We start from the raw sequence: 18,409 nt of genomic DNA, 5'->3' as shown, positions 1-18,409 counted from the left end.
GCCTGGTCTACAGAGCGAGATCCAGGACAGGAACTAAAACTACAGAGAAACCAACCAAACAAACAAAAACTCAGGAAATGGGAGAGAGGCCAACATGCAGCCAACCCATGTTTATCAAGTCACCTGCTGCCGACACCATTCCAGAACAGTCCTCTTCTAGACCGCACTGTGGCTCCTCCCATCGGAAGAGAAGGGGCATTCCGTGGGCCCCACTCCGCCTGGGAGAAGCCAGCCAGCACTGCGGCCCCGAGGGCACCTCTTCCCTGAAGCCGCTCTGGGTGAAGTGGGGGTATGGGGGTGGTACTTTTGGACTCCCTGAGTGGCAGGCCCGCCCGCCCGCCCTCCCATCTCGCAACCTGATTAGCTTGAGAAAGGACAGAAGTTCTGTTTATTGGAATGCCGCTGTTCACCGAAGGTACGTCCAGGGCAAGGTGCTCAGCTCCACACTGCTTGAGGTTGCCCCCCCCCAACACCCCAGGGGTCCACGGGGTCAGCTCCAGAGAACAGTAATGGGAAAGCTGCCCTGAAGCCTCAGACTGGAGTGAGGCCCACGTCACTTCCTGAAGTCACGCTCTGGTAACCTTCCAAATGTGGGAAGACAAGGCTGCTTCGAGGGGCTCACCTTCTGAGAGCCAGGAGCACTAGTGTGTCTCAGCTGACGGGGTACACCTAGACGCCAGGCCTTTCTTCCTGCTATTCCGTGTTTCTGGACCTAGTCGGCTTCGGGGCGATGTGTTTTTATAAGGTAGCAGCTCTGGCCTCGGGACATCATGACTCAGCTTCAGGTCATCTCTGTAGAGCTCCTGACCAAGAAAAGAGAGAACAAATGAGGTAATTATTAGTATTTAGGGGCAGGGTGGGGCTACCTCAAGAGTCACCAGCCAGATCTATTATATCTGCTCACAACCAGGTTCCCACACAGAGGAGTCTGGATTGGCTTTTGGTTTTGTTTTGCTTTTCTATCTTTTTATTTATTCTTGTTTCATACAGTACATCCCAACCAACCACAGCCTCCCCTCCCTCCAGTACCCCACTTCCACCCACCTCCGTTTCCCTTCAGAAAAGAGCAGGCCTCCAAGGGATACCAACATAACAAGATGCAATAAGACCAGGCACAAACCTTCATAGGAAGGCTGGATGAGGCCACCCCACGAGAGGATACAGGTCCCAAGAGCAGGCAAGAGTCAGAGACAGCCCACTCCCACTGTTAAGGGTCCCACAAACACCCCAAGCTAAATAACTTCACGGCAAAGAGCACAGGACCAAAGGCTGGCCCGTGCAGGCTCCGGACTGCCACGCCAGTCTGCGAGCCCCGTGAGCCCTGCTCGGTCGACTCTGACTGACTCCTTTGCCTCCTACACTCTTTCCTCCCCCTCTTCCTCGGGATTCCCCAAGTTCCAACTAATGTTTGGCTGTAGGTCTCTGTATCCGCTCCCATCAGCTGCTGGGGGAAGCCTCTCTGAGGACAGTTGGCCCAGGCAGGTCTGTGAGTGTAGCAGAACGTCCTCAGTAGTCACACCGTTGACTTTTTGTTGTTTTGGGGTTTGGTTGGTTGGTTGGGTTTTGTCAGTGGTGTTTGGTTTTACCCTAGTTCCCTAAGCTATCCACCTTCCAGTTCCTGGACATCCAGGCAGTGTCAGCCATGGGCAACTCCAGAAATTGGCTTTTGTCGTACAATGTGAGGAAGGACCCATTCAGTCTTCTTTATGAATTCTGTTCTCTTGCTTTTGGGATAGTGGTTGCCATGGGCCTCAAGTTAGATGAGTCATTGGTCGGCCGCTCCCCACAAGCTCTGAGCCACCATTGCCCCAGCACATACTACAGGAAGGACAGGTTATGGGTCAAATGTCCCCATCCCACCGCTGGACGCCTTACCTGGTTATGGAAGATGGCTGGTTCAGGCCTCATATCCTCCATTACTGGGGTCCTCACCAGGGTCACTCTCATGGGTTCCAGGAAGTTTCCACTGCACTAGGTTCCCACGTCACCCCCCCCCCCATGCCCCCAGTTCTACTTGTCTCTCCCTACCCCACCTGGTCCCTCCTGTTCCCATCCCTACCCATCCCCAGTCCACCCACAAGGTCTGTTTCCCTTCCCAGGGAGATCCCTGCCTGCATCCCAAGGGGACACTCCTCCACTGCTGGTGGAAGTGCAAACTTGTACAGTCACTATGGAAATCAGCATGACGGATCTTCAGAAAATTGGGAATCAGTCTGCCTCAAGACAGCTATACCACTCTTGGGCATATACCCAAAAGACACTCCATCCTATCACAAAGGCACTTGTTCAACTGTGTTCATAGCAGCTTCATTCTTAATAGACAGAAACTGGAAACAGCCTAGAAACTGAAGAACAGATAAAGAAAATGGTATGTGACACAATATAGTATTGCTCAGCTGTTTAAAAAAATGACATCTTGGGGCTGGAGAGATGGCTCAGAGGTTAAGAGCACTGGTTGTTCTTCCAAAGGTCCTGAGTTCAATTCCCAGCAACCACATGGTGGCTCACAACCATCTGTAATGAGATCTGGTGCCCTCTTCTGACCTGCGGGGATGCGTGCAGGCAGAACACTGTATACATAATAAAATAAATAAATCTTTAAAAAAAAATGACATCTTGAAATTGTAGGCAAATGGACAGAACTAAAAATAATAATAATAATCCTGAGGAGGCAACCCAGACACAGAAAGACAAACGTGGTGTGTACTCACTTGAAGTGGACGTGAGCTCTTAAGTAAAGGACAACCATGTAGGGTCCTTAGATTGCTCCAAATGACCTGAAGACACCTGGTATGCACTTGCAGAAAGCAGCTGGGACCCACCCAAAATGGCTTCGACCCCAAGGGAGGGTAAGGCAGCCCCTTCTAAGCCTGCTCTGGGCTGAGGTTAAGTGTACTTTGAAGTAATTGGGGACAGACCCTAACTGATACAGGAATCATTTTATGATTGGCTCATGACACCTGGTCAGCAAGTGTGGTTGCAGTGTCAGGGGTCTGTCTGAAAATAACAAGACCAGTTCCTGCTTGTGGTCGGGTAGGACCCTGATTGCCTACCAGACTGGACATACTTCCTGAGGGTCTGACTGAAGCCAGACATGAGTCAGCATAGGATGGTGGGGTAATATGGGGCAGAGGTCTTAGCAAATTGGCCCCTGGAACAAACAGCTGTCCCTGATCCCTACAACCAAGCTACAATCCACAGACCCAGAGAGGCTAAGTAACAAGGAGGGATCTGGGGGGGTGGGGGGGTGGCGGGACACCTTGAATTTTTTTTTTCTATCTAAACACCTAAACCTAGGCTGGCCACGTGTCTCAGTGGGTGAAGATGCCAGCTTCCAAACCTGATGACCTGAGTTCAGCCTCCAACTGACAAGTTGTCCTCTGACCTCCACACATTTACACTTACACAAAATAAACTATTATTTTAAAAACATCGTGTGGGCTGGAGAGATGGCTCAGAGGTTAAGAGCACCGACTGCTCTTCCAGAGGTCCTGAGTTCAATTCCTAGCACCCACATGGTGGCTCACAACCATCTGTGGTGAGATCTGGCGCCCTCTTCTGTATACATAATAAATAAATAAATCTTTAAAAAAAAAAAAACATCATGCCTATACACTAATTAATAACAAAATATGGGGCTGGAGAGATGGCTCAGCAGTTAAGAGCGTGTGCTGCTCTGTCAGGGAACCCAGGGTGGGTTCACAGCCGGAAACAAGTATAAGTCCAGTTCCAGATGACTTGTTACCTCTTTTGACTATAACAGACAGCTACACACGGGTGAGCACATGAACTCACACAGGCACACACATGCACATAAAAGTAAATGACTTTCAAAAAAAAAACTTAAGTCAGCTGGACATGGTGGCGCACACCTTTAATCCCAAAACTTGGGAGGCAGAGGCAGGTGGATCTCTGAGTTCAAGGCCAGCCTGGTCTACAAAGTGAGTTCCAGGACTATTACACAGAGAAACCCTGTCTCAGGGAGAAAAAAAAATTCTTAACCCCACGCCAGACATGGTGGCACACACCTTTAATCTCATCACTCAGGAGGTAGAGGACTATTGGAGTCCATTTAGGGTTCCTCATGGCTTTACCCAGCAGGTCTGCATAAAGAGGATGATTGAACCACGGGCCTGAGTGCAGGTGTCTGAGATGGTCTGCACTTGGCTGTGCTGGGGGGAGGTCTTATGCCCCACCCCTTGGCATTCCTTTAAAAGCCCTTTGGCAGAAACAGTCGGGGCCGATGGATTAGGATCCAGGTCCTCACGAGGCTATCCTGTGTTTCCTGTTTCTCTTCCCTCTAAACTTCGATCTAATATTTTCCTGCTCCTGCTCAAGAGTACTCCGGGGAAATGTGGGGGTGGGATGCCCCCCACACACACACACAGAGGCAGGTGGATCTCTCAAATTGAGGGCCAGCCTGGTCTACATAGTGAGATTCTTTCTCAAATAAATAAGTAGGAGGTGGTGGCAAGTGCCTTTTAAGCCCAGCGTCCTGGGAGGCAGAGGCAAGCCAGTCTGGTCTACAGAGGAAGTTCCAGGACAACCAGGGCTACACAGAATCCTTGTCTCAAAAATAAATAAATGAATGAATAAATAAATAAATAATAAACAAACCTTATGCCCATACATACACTATTGCTCTCGGAAATACTAATGGTGTCCTTTCTAAAGATGACACTGGCCTGGATATGAAGTTAAGAAAAGTGACTCAGGGCTGGAGAGATGGCTCAGGGGTTAGGAGCACTGGCTGCTCTTCCAGAGGACCCGGGTTCAATTCCCAGCACTCACATGGCAGCTCACAACTGTCGGTAACTCCAGTTCCAGGGTATCTGACACCTTTACACCAATGCACATAAAATAAAGTTAAATAAGTTTTTTTGTTTTTTTATTTTTTTTTTTAAGGGAAGGGTTGGGGATTTAGCTCAGTGGTAGAGCGCTTGCCTAGCAAATGCAAGGTCCTGGGTTTGGTCCTCAGCTCCAAAAAATAAGAAAATGTGACTCACAGACACCCCTAAGAGATGAACACTTTCCTTCGCTGCTCCCATGCCCAGCATATGGCACACCACCCCAGTCTGGTCCATGGTAAATACTCAATAGTTTGGTCCTTCACTTTTCTTGGGATGTGGAAGCCAGAAGCACACCATACTCTAGCCACCCTCCACCCAGATGACCAACCAGCAATGTGACTTTGAGGCCGCCATAGCTGCAGAACGGGTCTGTGCTCTTCAGACTATACTCACCTTCTTCCATTATGTGAGTGTGTGTGTACCTGTGTGTGCACATGCATGGCAGATCACAAGACAGTTTGCAGAGTTGGTTTCCACCTTCTGCCAGGTGGGTTCCAGGGATCAAGTTCAGGCCGTCAGGCACGTGCCTTTACCTGCTGAGCCATCTCACTGGCCCAATAATCCTTCCTTTTTTTTAAGCTGAGGATCGAACCCAGGGCCTTGCACTTGCTAGGCAAGTGCTCTACCACTGAGCTAAATCCCCAACCCCTTCTTCTTCCTTTAAAAGACAGGATATTGTTATGCAGCCCTGGCTGGCCTGGAACTCCCTATGTAGACCAAGCTGGACCTGCCTCTGAACCTGCCCCAGGTGCTGGGATTAGAGGTGTGCGCCACCATGCCCAGCCACACCGGCTTTTTATGCGGATGCTGGGGGCCTCTTGCTTGCCCAGCCAGTCCTTTGCTGGCTCGGCCATCTTAACGCGTAAGTCAGTAGTAGCTCAATGCCTTCTGAAAGGCGTTGTGCAGCCAGGCTCCAAACCTTCCCTCTCTCAACTCCGCAACTGTGCCAGTAAACCCTAAGTCCTCACAGCACCCCTCCAGTCCCTGCACACACCCCTCCACATCTCTAGGTTAACTCCTGTGAGCAGACGCATGCGGTATTTCTCTCTTCTTTTTTTTTTTTTTTTTTGCAGTGTTGGGCATCAAAGCCAACTTTTTTTTTTTACCTGCTAGGCAAGGGCCACAGCCCAGGACGTCTTATCTTCCTATGACTGCATTATTCCAGTTAGCATTAGGTTCCCTGTTGAAGCAGGTGTTAAGGAGCTCCTGTCCCAAAGCTGAATGACCCATTGTATCCATTCATGTGTGGGCGGAGCTCTGTTTCCGCCCTTTTTTGCTATTGTGGGGAAAAAAAAAAAAAAAAAGCTGCTATGAAGAGCCAGGTGGGTGTGGTGGCATACACCTGTCATCCCAGCACCTAGGAGGTGGAGGCAGAAGATCAGGAGTTCAAAGCCATTCTGGGATACTTGAGACCTTGTCAAAAAGAAAAACTGCATGCAGTGCTTGGAAGAAAGAAAAAAGAAAAAGAACTTTGTGTAAAAAAAAAAAAAAAAAAAAAAAGGAGTCTCACTGATTCACTTTCAGTGGCTATAATGGCCTTTGGTGTGTGTGGTTTATGTATCACATGTCTGTGTGGGTGTGGATGTGTGTGTGAGGCCAGAGGTTGATGTCCAGTGTCGTCTTTGGTAGCTGAATGAATCAAGTTCTTTCTCTGAACCAAAGCTCATCCATTTGGCTGAACTGGCTGGCCAGCGAGGTGCTGGGATCCACCTGTCTACGTGGTCCCCAGTACTGCAGCTGCAGACGTGGCGCCCACTGCTCCCACCTAGGGTGTGCCATGAGTGCTGGGGACCTGAACTCAGGGCCCCGGTGTAAAGCAGGCATTTTTCCAAGTGAGCCATCTCCCCTAGTTCCTTAATGCCCTTTTGACAGACAGAATCTTTGCACTTCTCTGAGTTCCCACCCCCCAGATTTTGTCTCGTTTTCCAAACCGTACAGTCTCTTGGGAGGCATGTTGAAGTGCTTAGAATTTCGAAAGTGAAATGAAGCGCGTCTTCCCAACAGACTTAACAGCTGAGCGTTGCTGAGCCACCCAGCCCGTGGAGACACAGACTGCACACGGTTGTTGAGAAATGGTGGGAAGAGGTGGGTGCTGAACCACAGCTTCTCCATCTCCTGTGGAGGCAGAGAATGGACACTTGACTTAATAAAGTGATCTGGGGTTTTGATTTGGGATTGTTTTGCTTTTCTATTTGTTAGGAAGTAATTGCTCCTTTGACATGCACGTGTGCATGGTGTGAGGTGCACTGGCCCGGGTGTGCTTGTGAGTGGAGGTCAGAAGTTGACATTCAGGGTCTGCCTCTCCCTTGAACCCAGAGCTTGTCAAGTCAGCTGCTCAAGCTGCTCATGTTACTTGGAGGTCCCCTGTCTCGACCTCACAAGCACTGGGATCATGACGTGGGCCACTCTTGCTTTCTGATTCAATATCCTAGCTTTTAGATTCAGATGGACCGGTGTAGCTTTGTATTTTCACTGCACATGCTACTGCCTGGAATAAATGGCAGTCAGGGTACAGGTGCCCTATATGAAATCCCGTATACCACCACTGTGTGTGTGTGTGCGCGCGCGCGCGTGCGTGTGTGCGTGCGTGCGTGTGTGTGTGTGTGTGTGTGTGTGTGTGTGTGTGTGCATGTGCGCGCGCTCACATGTACACACAGTACATGCACAGATTTCCTGGAGCTGGAGTTACAGTTAGTTATGAGCTGCTCTTTGTGAGTGTTGGGAAATGAATTTGGGTTCTTTGAAACCAGTACCAACTCTTAAATGTTGAGCCATCTCTCCATCCCCAAGACTTTTCCTTCTTAGGACAGACTTAACAGCTCCAACTTCCCCTCTGGCTTGACAAAGCCATACCCTTGGTATGTTGCGTTTTTGTTTTGGATTTATTTGTTTTTATTTTATATTTTGCCTGCATGTATGTCTGTGCACCACATGTGTATCCAGTGCCTGTGGAGGCCAGAGGGGAGTCAGATCCCCTGGAGCTGGAGTTACAGATGGTTGGGAAATACCATGTGGGTGCTGGGAATTGAACCTGGGTCCTTTGCAAGATCAGCCAGTGCTTGTAACCAATGAGCCATCTCTTCAGGCCAAGTTTTTGTTTTTATTCATCCCAAAGTATTTTCTAATTTCCTTCATAATTTTTTCTTTGACCTCAGCTTGCTAAAGAGTGTGCTTAATTTCCACATATTTGTGACTTTTCCAACTGCCTTCCTTCTGTTATTAATCTGATTTCATTCCTCTGTGGTTAGAGCACATACCATGTACAGTTCTTTGTTTGACTCATATCCTTTTAAATGTATTGAGACTTTCACAGCCACATATGGTCTGGCCCAGAGAATCTGTCCTACTTTTAAGAAGATTATATGCATGCTTTTGCATGGCATTTTAAAAATTATCAGTATTACATTTTTATTTTGTGTGTGTGTGTGTGTGTGTGTGTGTGTGTGTGTGTGTGTGTGTGTATGAATGGCAGCAGATGTGTGGCAGTCAGGGGACAACTTGGAGGACTCAGTTCTGTCTTTCCAATGAGAGAGGCGGCATTTCGGTAAGTAGCTGTGCGATCTGATGGGTTTCCAGGGCATCCTCAGCTTGTCCTTTCATCCAGTTGTTCTGTCCCTGGGTGGGAGTGGAGACTGCTGAGCTGTCTCGAAGGTGCCTTTGGTTCCTTCAGCTTGGCTCCGTGTATTTGGGGCTTTGGTGCACACACATGATTATAATAATGTCTCTCATATTTTGACTCTTTTCATCATAAGATCTTTGGCTCATCGTTCAAGAGTACTTGCTGCTCTTCCCATGGACCTGGGTTCAGTTCCCAGCACCCCACATCCACGCATGGCCAGCACACTGCCAGCTGAGCTCCATTCCAACCCCACAAGTTTTCTGTCTTACTACACTGCCTCATCTGTCATTGTCCATTACCACCTGCAATTGGGTTGAGTAACACAAACGTTTTCTAGAGTGACATACCAATTTCCTTGTCTTCTTTTCTTTCTAGGTATTGGTGATGGTCCTACTGATGACCGTTAACATCTTAATTTAATAGAATATAATTTGAGCTACTACCAACATAATCTCAATAGCATATAAAAACTTTAGTCAAGCCAGGTGGTGGGGGCGCACACCTTTAGTCCCAGCACCCGGGAGGCAGAGGCAGGCAGATCTCTGAGTTCGAGGCCAGCCTGGTCTGCAGAGTGAGTTCCAGGACAGTCAGACTATACAGAAAAACCCTGTCTCAAAGAAAACAAAACAAAAAACTTTAGCCAGTCATAATAGCAAGTGAGTGTGAGTGAGTTCCACACTAGTTCCAGTCCTTGGAGATGAACGCAGGAGGGTTTCAAGGCCAGGCTGGGCTGCATGAGACCCTAGCTTAGGGGGGAACAAAAATCTACCTTTCTATCATTCCTTCCCCTCCTGGCCCCTTGAGCCAGGACCCTTACACAGATTACATTTCTGACTGTCCCAGTCAGCACCCTTTATCCTTTGTCTGTTTGAGGTTTTGGTTTTTCGGGACAGGGTTTCTCTGGGCAGCCCTGGCTGTACTGGATCTCCCTCTGTAGACCAGGCTGGCCTCGAACCCAGATCTGCCTCCATCCAACCAGTGTTCCCAACTACTGAGCCATCTCTCCAACCCTCTGTGTTTCTACACAAGGGTTTAAATTACTGTGCCCTGCCTTTTATTTTAATTAACGGGCTCTTGGGTCTCCCCCCCCCCCTCAGCTATGGAGTTTGAGGTTTTTCAATTGAATCTCAACAGTGATGAAATCACTTGTATTGAGAGTAGATCCCAGCAAAAGATCTGGGGAGAGGAGATTTTATCCCTGGCCTTGCTGGGGGATGCCGGGAAAGAGGGTTTGTTTGGTCTGCACTCTGACTTCCCCAAGCTGCCACAGAGCAGCTCCCCCTCAGCTGCGGTCCGGAACTTCCAAAAACCAAAGGAAGGGCCCGGGCAGCCATGGCGTGGGGCCAGCTCACCAGGTAAACGCGCAGACACCGCATCGCACAAGGGCTGCTGCTGCCCACCCCCAGGCGGCTGCAGCACCCGCAAGGCTCCCTGGTCCAGCTGGTGAGGGGGCGGCAAGTGAATGGCGCCCCCCCCCCCGCCCCCCGCCCCGCCCCGGAGGGAGGAAAGGCCTCACCTCCCCCTGCCCCTCAGTGAGACCAACCCCATCAGCGTCCCACTCCACCCAGTGCCACAGCTCACGGGCTGCATGCAGGGTGCCATCAGCAGCCAGCGCCTTCTGCGCAGGCTCTCGCGTGTCCTCCTTACCGCAATGCGGCCTGCCTGGCAGCTGCCTGCAATCGCAGGTAAGCTCCCTCAAAGGAAGGCCCGAGTGCAGGCCTGCTGTGTGGCCTTCAGACAACTTACTGGCCAGGAGGTGGGAGTCTGGAAGGAACCTGGGCCCGGCGAGGTACCCCTGCAGCGTGCTGGGGTTGGGGACATCAGAGAAGCTGCAAATTCACCCTGCTCCCAGCGGGGACACAAGGGAGGGCGGGCGGGGGTGGGCCAGAACAAGGCTTTAGAGGGAAAAGAAAGCAGCCAGCTGCTCAGGGGTGTGGTCCGTCCAGTCTCCACAGGCCGTGTGCTCCTGAGTGCAGGCACCTGAGGTCCTGAGCGCCTCCGGGGTCCCTGCAGGCACCTCAGCTGTCCAGAGTGCCACATTCCTAACCACTGTGTCAGGTGACTCAGCCACCTGTAACTCTAGCTCCGGGAGATCTGGCCTCCTCGGGCACAGAGGCACACAGAAGTTCGTGCACACACACACACACACACACACACACACACACACACACACACACACAAATCAAGCTGTATCGAGGACCCGCTCAGCCTCCAGTGATGGAAAACCTGAGGCAAGGCTGAGGCTGTGGCTCAGTTACCAGAGTGTGCCACTGGCCTTACAAACTGGGGTTCCGACCCCAGCTCATCACAGACTTGGAGGTGCGACTCTTTAACGCCAGCACACAGGAGGAGGAGGCAGGAGGATCACTGCCTCTGGCCACCTTCCTCTGTGGGGCGGGTTAGAGCCTCCCTCCTTGAGAGCCTGTCCCAAAATAATAAACAGACAAAGAAAGCCAAGCCAGGCGTGGTGGCACATGCCTTTAGGCCGGGCACTGGGGACGCACTGTAGTTCCGGGGGTGAGAAGGGGCAAAGGGCGTCCCAAAGGCTGGGTGGGGGGGTGAGAGGCGGGAGGGACAGGTGGAGTGAGCCAGGAGTTTGTTCCCGCTGGGCTGGAGACTGAACGAGATTTTTAAAGATTTATTTATTTATTATGTATACAGTGTTCTGTCTGCATGTATGCTTGCAGGCCAGAAGAGGGCGCCAGATCTCATTACAGATGGCTGTGAGCCACCATGTGGTTGCTGGGAATTGAACTCAGGACCTCTGGAAGAGCAGCACAGTGCTCTTAACCTCTGAGCCATCTCTCCAGCCCTTGAGCGGGATTTTGATGAGTGAGTCTCGCGTCCTGTAGGGGCTCCACCGCCTGGCCTGGCCTGCCTGGGAGGCGAGGGCAGAGAGCAGGGAATGGTTGGGGTGGCTAGCTGGAGTCCTGCCTGCTGGCTACGGATCCCATCTGCTGATCCCTGGGGGCTGGATCAGCAGATGGGCCTGAGCTCCTCCCCTTCCCCCGGGCCGTTCCAGTCTCCCCAGCCCCTCGCCCCAGTGACCTGGCCTCGGCACTTACCTGGCAGGTGGCCCATCCTCGAGTGAGGGGGTCCCAGCTTGGAGGTTACGCCTTTGGAGTCAGGCACAGACCAGCCGACCACAGAGAAAGGCGCTTCCAAGGGAAACTCCCAGAGGGCCACGCGAGAAGTGATGCAGCCCAACGGGGCTTGACCTGGAGGTGGAAATGAACAAGGGGATGAGGACCCTGGGGAAACCCAAGACTCCACCAGAGGGCGGAAGGCGACCTCAGGTGGCTGATTCGAGAGAGTCACCTCTTAGGGGTACCGGCATCCACAGCTAACGGGCATCGGTCCTTCCGGGGTGAGACGCCACCCGGAAGGGGCTCACCGGGAGGAGAGGCGTTTTCAAAGGGCTCTAAGTAACCATTACTAAGGGATGCCAAGGGCGGCAGGATGGCTCAGTGGGTAGAGGTGCCTGCAGCCAAGTCTGATGGCCTGGGTTTGATCCCTGCCTCCCATGTGATATAAGGAGGACAACTGCCTCCTGCGAGTTGTCGTCTGGCCTTCTCTCTCTCTCTCTCTCTCACACACACACACACACACACACGATGCAATATTTTAAAAGGGTTTTTTGTTGTTGTTTTTCGAGACAGGGTTTCTCTGTGTAGTTTTGGTGCCTGTCCTGGAGATCACTCTGTAGACCAGGCTGGCCTCGAACTCACAGAGATCCATCTGCCTCTGCCTCCCAAGTGCTGGGATTAAAGGCATATGCCACCACCGCCTGGCTTAAATATTTGAGATTTTATTTATTATTTCATATTTATGAGTTTTTCGGCATGGATATCTGTGTGTGCTTACAGTGCCCACAGAGGACAGAGAAAGCATCAGATCCCCTGTAACTGGAATTTCAGCGGGTTGTAAGTTACCAGGTGGTTGGGGAATTGAACCTGGGTCCTCTGGAAGAGCAGCTAGTGCTCTTAACTGCTGAGCCATCTCCCTATCTTAAAAAAAAAAAAAAAAAAAAAAAAAAAAGCATTTTTAAAAATACTACTGTATAAGCTAGGTTGTGGAGGGACACTCTAATCCCAGGAGGCAGAGGCAGATGGATCTCTCTGAGTTCAAGGCCAGCCTCATCTACAAAGTGTGGTCCAGGACAGCCAGGTCTACACCGAGAAACCCTATCACCAAAAACCAAAAAGAAGCAAACAAAAAAAGATACCACAAAAAAGCAGGAAAGCTGTGAACTGCCCTACACCATCTTCTAGCTAGGTATGGTGGCACACGCCTTTAATCCCCGCACTCAGGAGGCAGAGGCAGGCAGATCTCTGAGTTCAAGACCAGCCTGGTTTACAGTGCGAGTTCCAGGACTATGGAGTGAGACTTTGTCTCTAAATAAATAATAATAAAAGCATAGTCAGGTTGGAGGGATTCAGGCATCCATGAGGAGGAAAACAGATAGGCATGCTGGCATGCACACTACTCCACGCCTACCGTGCCGAGTGCCAACAACCGAAACCTGAGACACGCCGCAGGAGTTCATCCGTGTGGGTGAGAGAGCGCAGACTCCAACTAGTACAGTCTGTGGAATGGGCCACGTGTGGCTGCAGTGTTCAAGAGCAGGTGAGCCCATCTCAGGTGACAGAGACCTGAAGAGTGGGCGGCTGCGGGCACAGAGGCTGAAAGGGCAGCTCAGGGGCACAAGATGGAAGTATATGGCTGTCCACTGTATCTGAGGGGCATTTTGTTTCCACGTGGTTATTGTTCATGGGTGACGGTCAGGTAACAGAGTACTGGAGGAAGACCATTTTAAAACAAAATATTTAGTGTGCGTGTGTGCGTGCGTGAGTGCACGTGTGCATGCGCTGGCAAGTGCGTGCAGGTGACAAGTGATTGCAGGTGCTCGCAGAGGCCAGAGGGGGTGTTGGATCCCCTGGGGCTGGGTTGTGAGCCACCCAGTGTGGGCGCTGGGAACCAAACTCTGGTCCTCTGCAAGAAAGAGAAGCAAGTGCCCTTAACCTGAACCAGCTCTCCAGCCCCGAGATCTATTTAAAAATTCAAATGTATTTATTTCTTGTATGTGTATGGGAGTTCTGCCTGCATGTGTGTCTGTTCACCACGTATGTGCCTGGTGCCCTTGGAGGCCAAAAGAAGATATGGATCCCCTGACACTAGAGTTACAGACAATTGATTGTGAGCTGTCATGTGTGTAATAAGGATCACACCTGGGTTTCCTGGGAGAACAGCCAGTGCTCTTAACTGCTGAGCCGTCTCTCCAGCCCCAAGACATAAGAGATTGTTTTTAATCCCAAGGGAGGGATGGTGTGAGGAGCTGGACCAACACACACGACACTGCCTGGTAGTGGAGCACCGATGAGACCCGTGCAGTGGAGGGCAGAGACCCAGGCACACAGGTGCCCTAGGTCAGCAGAAACCCATGCACACAGGTGCAGAAGAGGGCGGAGACCAGAGTGTGCAGGTGCAGCAGAGGGCAGAGACCTGGGCACACAGGTGCAGCAGAGGGAGACCCATGCACACAGGTGCCCTAGGTCAGCAGAGACCCATGCACACAGGTGCAGCGGAGGGCGGAGACCCGTGCACACAGGTGCCCTAGGTCAGCAGGGAGAGGGCTGTGCGATGGAGTTCAGAGAAGGAAGGAGAGGAGGGAGAGAGTGCCGAAGCACTAAGATGCAGGCAAGCAGAGAATTCTGGGCCAAGATGGCCAGTCCCAAAGGGACGAATGGGGTCTAACATCTGTTCTTCTCACCCGGGTTGTAACTGTGTGACTGTTGCCAGCAAATGTTCTTGCTGGGGAGGAGCAGCCACTGCCAGCCTGGGAAGGAAGTAATACATGGAGAACCAAAGAGGGAGCTGCTTCTCGCCCCCAGGGACCCCAGAAAGATGGGCTCATGAGGCCTGACTGCAAAGAGGCTGGCTAAGCCAGTGGGCAAAAGCTCTTCTGTGAAGAGCCAGACAGAGAGCCTTTAAGTTCCCCGGGGTCTCCACAGCGGGTACCCAGTGCTGCCCTCTAGTGGGAGCCGGAAGGCTGCCTGATGTGCCCAGCACAGCGTGGCCAGACTTTAAGGCTGTGCCTCAGTCCAGATGCACATGGGGTCTGGAAGGATAGCCTAAACCACGATAGTCATGTGCCTATCAAAAACACACCTCAGGATCTGGAGAGATGGCTCAGCGGTTAAGAGCACTGGCTGCTCTTCAGAGGACCTGGGTTCAATTCCCAGCACCCATGCGGAGGCTCACAACCATCTGTTCCAGAGGACCCAATGCCCTCTTCCAACTTCTAAGGGCGCCAAGCATGCAAGTAGTATGCATGCATACATGCAGGCAGAACACTCATACATATAAAAATATTAGATATAAATATAATTAAAGCATGAGAGGCATGTGCCTATCAAAAATGCACTGTGCAGGGACTGGAGAGATGGCTTAGTGGTTAAGAGCACTTGTTCTTGCAGAGGACCCAGGGTTGAGTCCCAGCACCCACAGGGCAGCTCACAACTGTAACTCCAGTTCCAGGGGATCTGATGAGGACTGATGTGGCACACATGTGGTACACATACATGCGGGAAGTCAAAACACCATAAAAATAATACACGCATGTATCAGGATGTCCACGTTCCTGTCAGAAAGTTCTGGGCTGAGCATAGGACCACTGTCTGCAATCCCAGCACCGGAGAGTGGGAGACAGGGGGTCAGCAGTTCAAGGCCAGCCTCAGCTAGATAAGGAGTCTGAGGCTAGCCTCTCAGCTGGATAAGGAGTCTGAGGCCAGCCTAGGCAACATGAGATAAGATAAAGTAAGTCTGCCTCCAGCCAGGCAGCAGCCAGATGGCATGCATGCCTGCAAACCCAGCACTCAGGAGGCTGAGGCAGAGGATGGAGAGCTCCAGGGGAAGTCTGGGCTGTGTCACGAGACTCTTCTGAAGCAAGTGACCAGCCACTGACCTAACTCACAGTCGGCAGGATCCTAGATCAATGCACAAGAACTGTGGGTTTTCTATGTGCTAGGAATGGACAATCCAAGATAAAGAAACGAACAACAAAAACGTTCCAGAGCCAGGTGTGGCATTGTGCCCTACGATCCCGGCACAGGGAGGAAGGGTCAGGAGATCGAGTTCAAGACTGTCCTCAGCTACAAAGTGAGTGCCAGTCCAGCCTGGCTGTATGACAGCCTTCTCAAAAACAAACAAACAAACAAACAAACAAAAAGATGAAATACGGAAGCTGGCCACGGGCCAGAAAGATGCCCTGAGTTCAAGTTTAATCCCCTCCACATTATGGGACACCTCTCCTCAGAGTAATTCTTAATATTTATTTATTGATTGATTGATTGATTGATTGATTGCTGAGCAGTGGTGGAACACACCTTTAATCCCAGCACTCGGGAGGCAGAGCCAGGCGGATCTCTGTGAGTTCAAGGCCAGCCTGGGCTACAGAGCAAGATCCAGGACAGGAACCAAAACTACACAGAGAAACCCTGTCTCGAAAAACAAAACAAAAACAAAAATACTGTTTTTAAAGCCAGACATGAAAAGCTGGGCAATGGTGGCATACACCTTTAACGCCAATACTCAGGAGGCAGAGGCAGGTGGATATTTGTGAGTTCGAGGCCAGCCTGGTCTGCAGAGAAACCTTGTCTTCAAAAACCAAAAAAGAAACGAAGCCAGCCGTGACTGCATGCTCCTGTCACCCCAGCACTGACAGACAGAGGTGGCAGGCAACAGAGGAGACATCCAAAGCTGTCCCCTCGCCTCTGCATTCTCACACGGGAATGGATAGATGTCCACACTCATGTGTATATACCACACACACACACACAAATTAAAACTAAAAGTGAAAATAAAATCCAGACATGCAGGGCTGTGAGCAGCGCTCTGTGGTGGAGCCTAGCATGTGTGAGCCCTTAGGTTCAATTTAACCCCACAGGAAGAAAGGGAAAGAAAAAAAACCCGCATGAAGATGTGCTCAGAAAGCCTCTAACCATCATCTCTGAGAATACAGGCCGACGGGAGCCAGGGGACACCCTGTGTCTGTGGATCAGAAAACTCGGTTTGCCGCCAGAAATCCTCCAGCGAAACGGTTGATGCAATGGCTCCCAGATTTCAACTTTGTTGCTATTTGATTTATTTTTATGAGTGTGTGCCAGCGTGTATGTCTGTGTACCATGCATGCAAGTGCTCTGGGAAGCCGGAAGGGGGCGACAGTTAGGAGCCACCGGGTAAGTGCTCTTAACCACAGAGCCATCTTTCCAGTGCCATGGTTGCCATTTTGAGGCAGGGGATCATGTAGGCCAGGCTGACCTCCAGCTCTCTCTGTAGCTGAGAATGACCCGGAACTCCTTCTTTTAACATTGATTTTTATTTGTTTGCGTGTGTGTGTGTGTGTGTGTGTGTGTGTGTGTGTGTGTGTGTATGTGTGTGTGTGTTGTGGTGTATGGTGTGTGTGTGCACGCTCATGCATGCATGTGTGTGTGCCATGTGTGTGCAGGTTACCTCAGAGGCCAGAAGAGAGCATTGGCTCTCCTAGAGCTAAAGTTTCAGGCAGTTGTGAGCCACTCAGCTTAGGTGCTGGGAACAGAACTCGGGTCCTTCGGGATCGCCGGAAGAGTTCACCACAGGGCCATCTCTCCAGCTTCAGCCGGGATCTCTCGGCCCTCGGAGTCCACCTCCCGGTGCTGGGACTGTACGTGTGCCCACCACTTTCAAAGTGGTGCTGGGAAAACGGAGCATCACATGCCCCACACTGACCAGCTGAGGCATCGCCCCTGGTCCTGACGAGTCCACAGGTGTGGGGTGCTGCCGTAAGGACCCCAGGCAGCTCGTTTGGGACTCGCTAATAGATCTGAAGTCACTACCACTGCCCAGCAATCTCTGAAGGATTGGAGAACATTTCTTCCCACGGAGCCTGGCTGCTGGCTGCAGGTCCCTTGAGGAGAGCTTGGGAAAATTCTGAAACGCGACGGCTCATGACATTTTGCCAGATCCTGTCTCAAAGGCCTTAAGGTGGAGACCTTTGGGGAAGAGACCCCTCCTGGCCAGGTGGCAGGAACAGAAGGGGTCAGGGGGAGCAGAGGAAGCAGCTTCTACCCATGTGGGGGTGGGGGTGGGGGATCAGGTGCTCAGGAGAATTAGAAGGTGGGGGAGATATCACAGGCGACATCCCCCCTCACGTCTGTCCCAGGCCTTGTTCTGAGGTTGGGGAGACAGATGGGGATTAGGGACAGGGAGGGGGCAGCAGGCTGCTGTGATGAGTCTTGTAAGCAGGGATGAAGCCTAATGAGATTAGTCCTGGAGAAGGCCGCAGAGGGGGTGTGCGGGGCTGTGAGGAGCAGGAGCCCGGGCCCGCCAGGCTGTGAGGGGCTGTGAGGAGCAGGAGCCCGGGCCCGCCTCTCTGTGAGGGGCTGTGAGGAGCAGGAGCCCAGGTCCGCCTGTCTGTGAGGGGCTGTGAGGAGCAGGACCCCAGGCGGCTGTGAGGAGCAGGAGCCCAGGCCTGTCTGTGCGGGACTGTGAGGAGCAGGAGCCCAGGCCTGCCTCTCTGTGAGGGACTGTGAGGAGCAGGAGCCCAGGCCCGCCTGTCTGTGCAGGGCTGTGAGGAGCAGGAGCCCAGGCCGCCTCTCTGTGAGGGGCTGTGAGGAGCAGGAGCCCAGGCCCGTCAGGCTGTGAGGGGCTGTGAGGAGCAGGACCCCAGGCGGCTGTGAGGAGCAGGAGCCCAGGCCTGTCTGTGAGGGGCTGTGAGGAGCAGGAGCCCGGGCCCGCCTCTCTGTGAGGGGCTGTGAGGAGCAGGAGCCCAGGCCCGCCTCTCTGTGAGGGGCTGTGAGGAGCAGGAGCCTGGGCCCACCTGTCTGTGAGGGGCTGTGATGAGCAGGAGCCCAGGCGGCTGTGAGGAGCAGGAGCCCAGGCCGCCTCTCTGTGAGGGGCTGTG

This window comes from Peromyscus maniculatus, chromosome 21 (genome assembly GCF_049852395.1).
Source record: "Peromyscus maniculatus bairdii isolate BWxNUB_F1_BW_parent chromosome 21, HU_Pman_BW_mat_3.1, whole genome shotgun sequence".
Classification (NCBI taxonomy): domain Eukaryota; kingdom Metazoa; phylum Chordata; class Mammalia; order Rodentia; family Cricetidae; genus Peromyscus; species Peromyscus maniculatus.
This window is presented reverse-complemented; position numbering follows the sequence as displayed.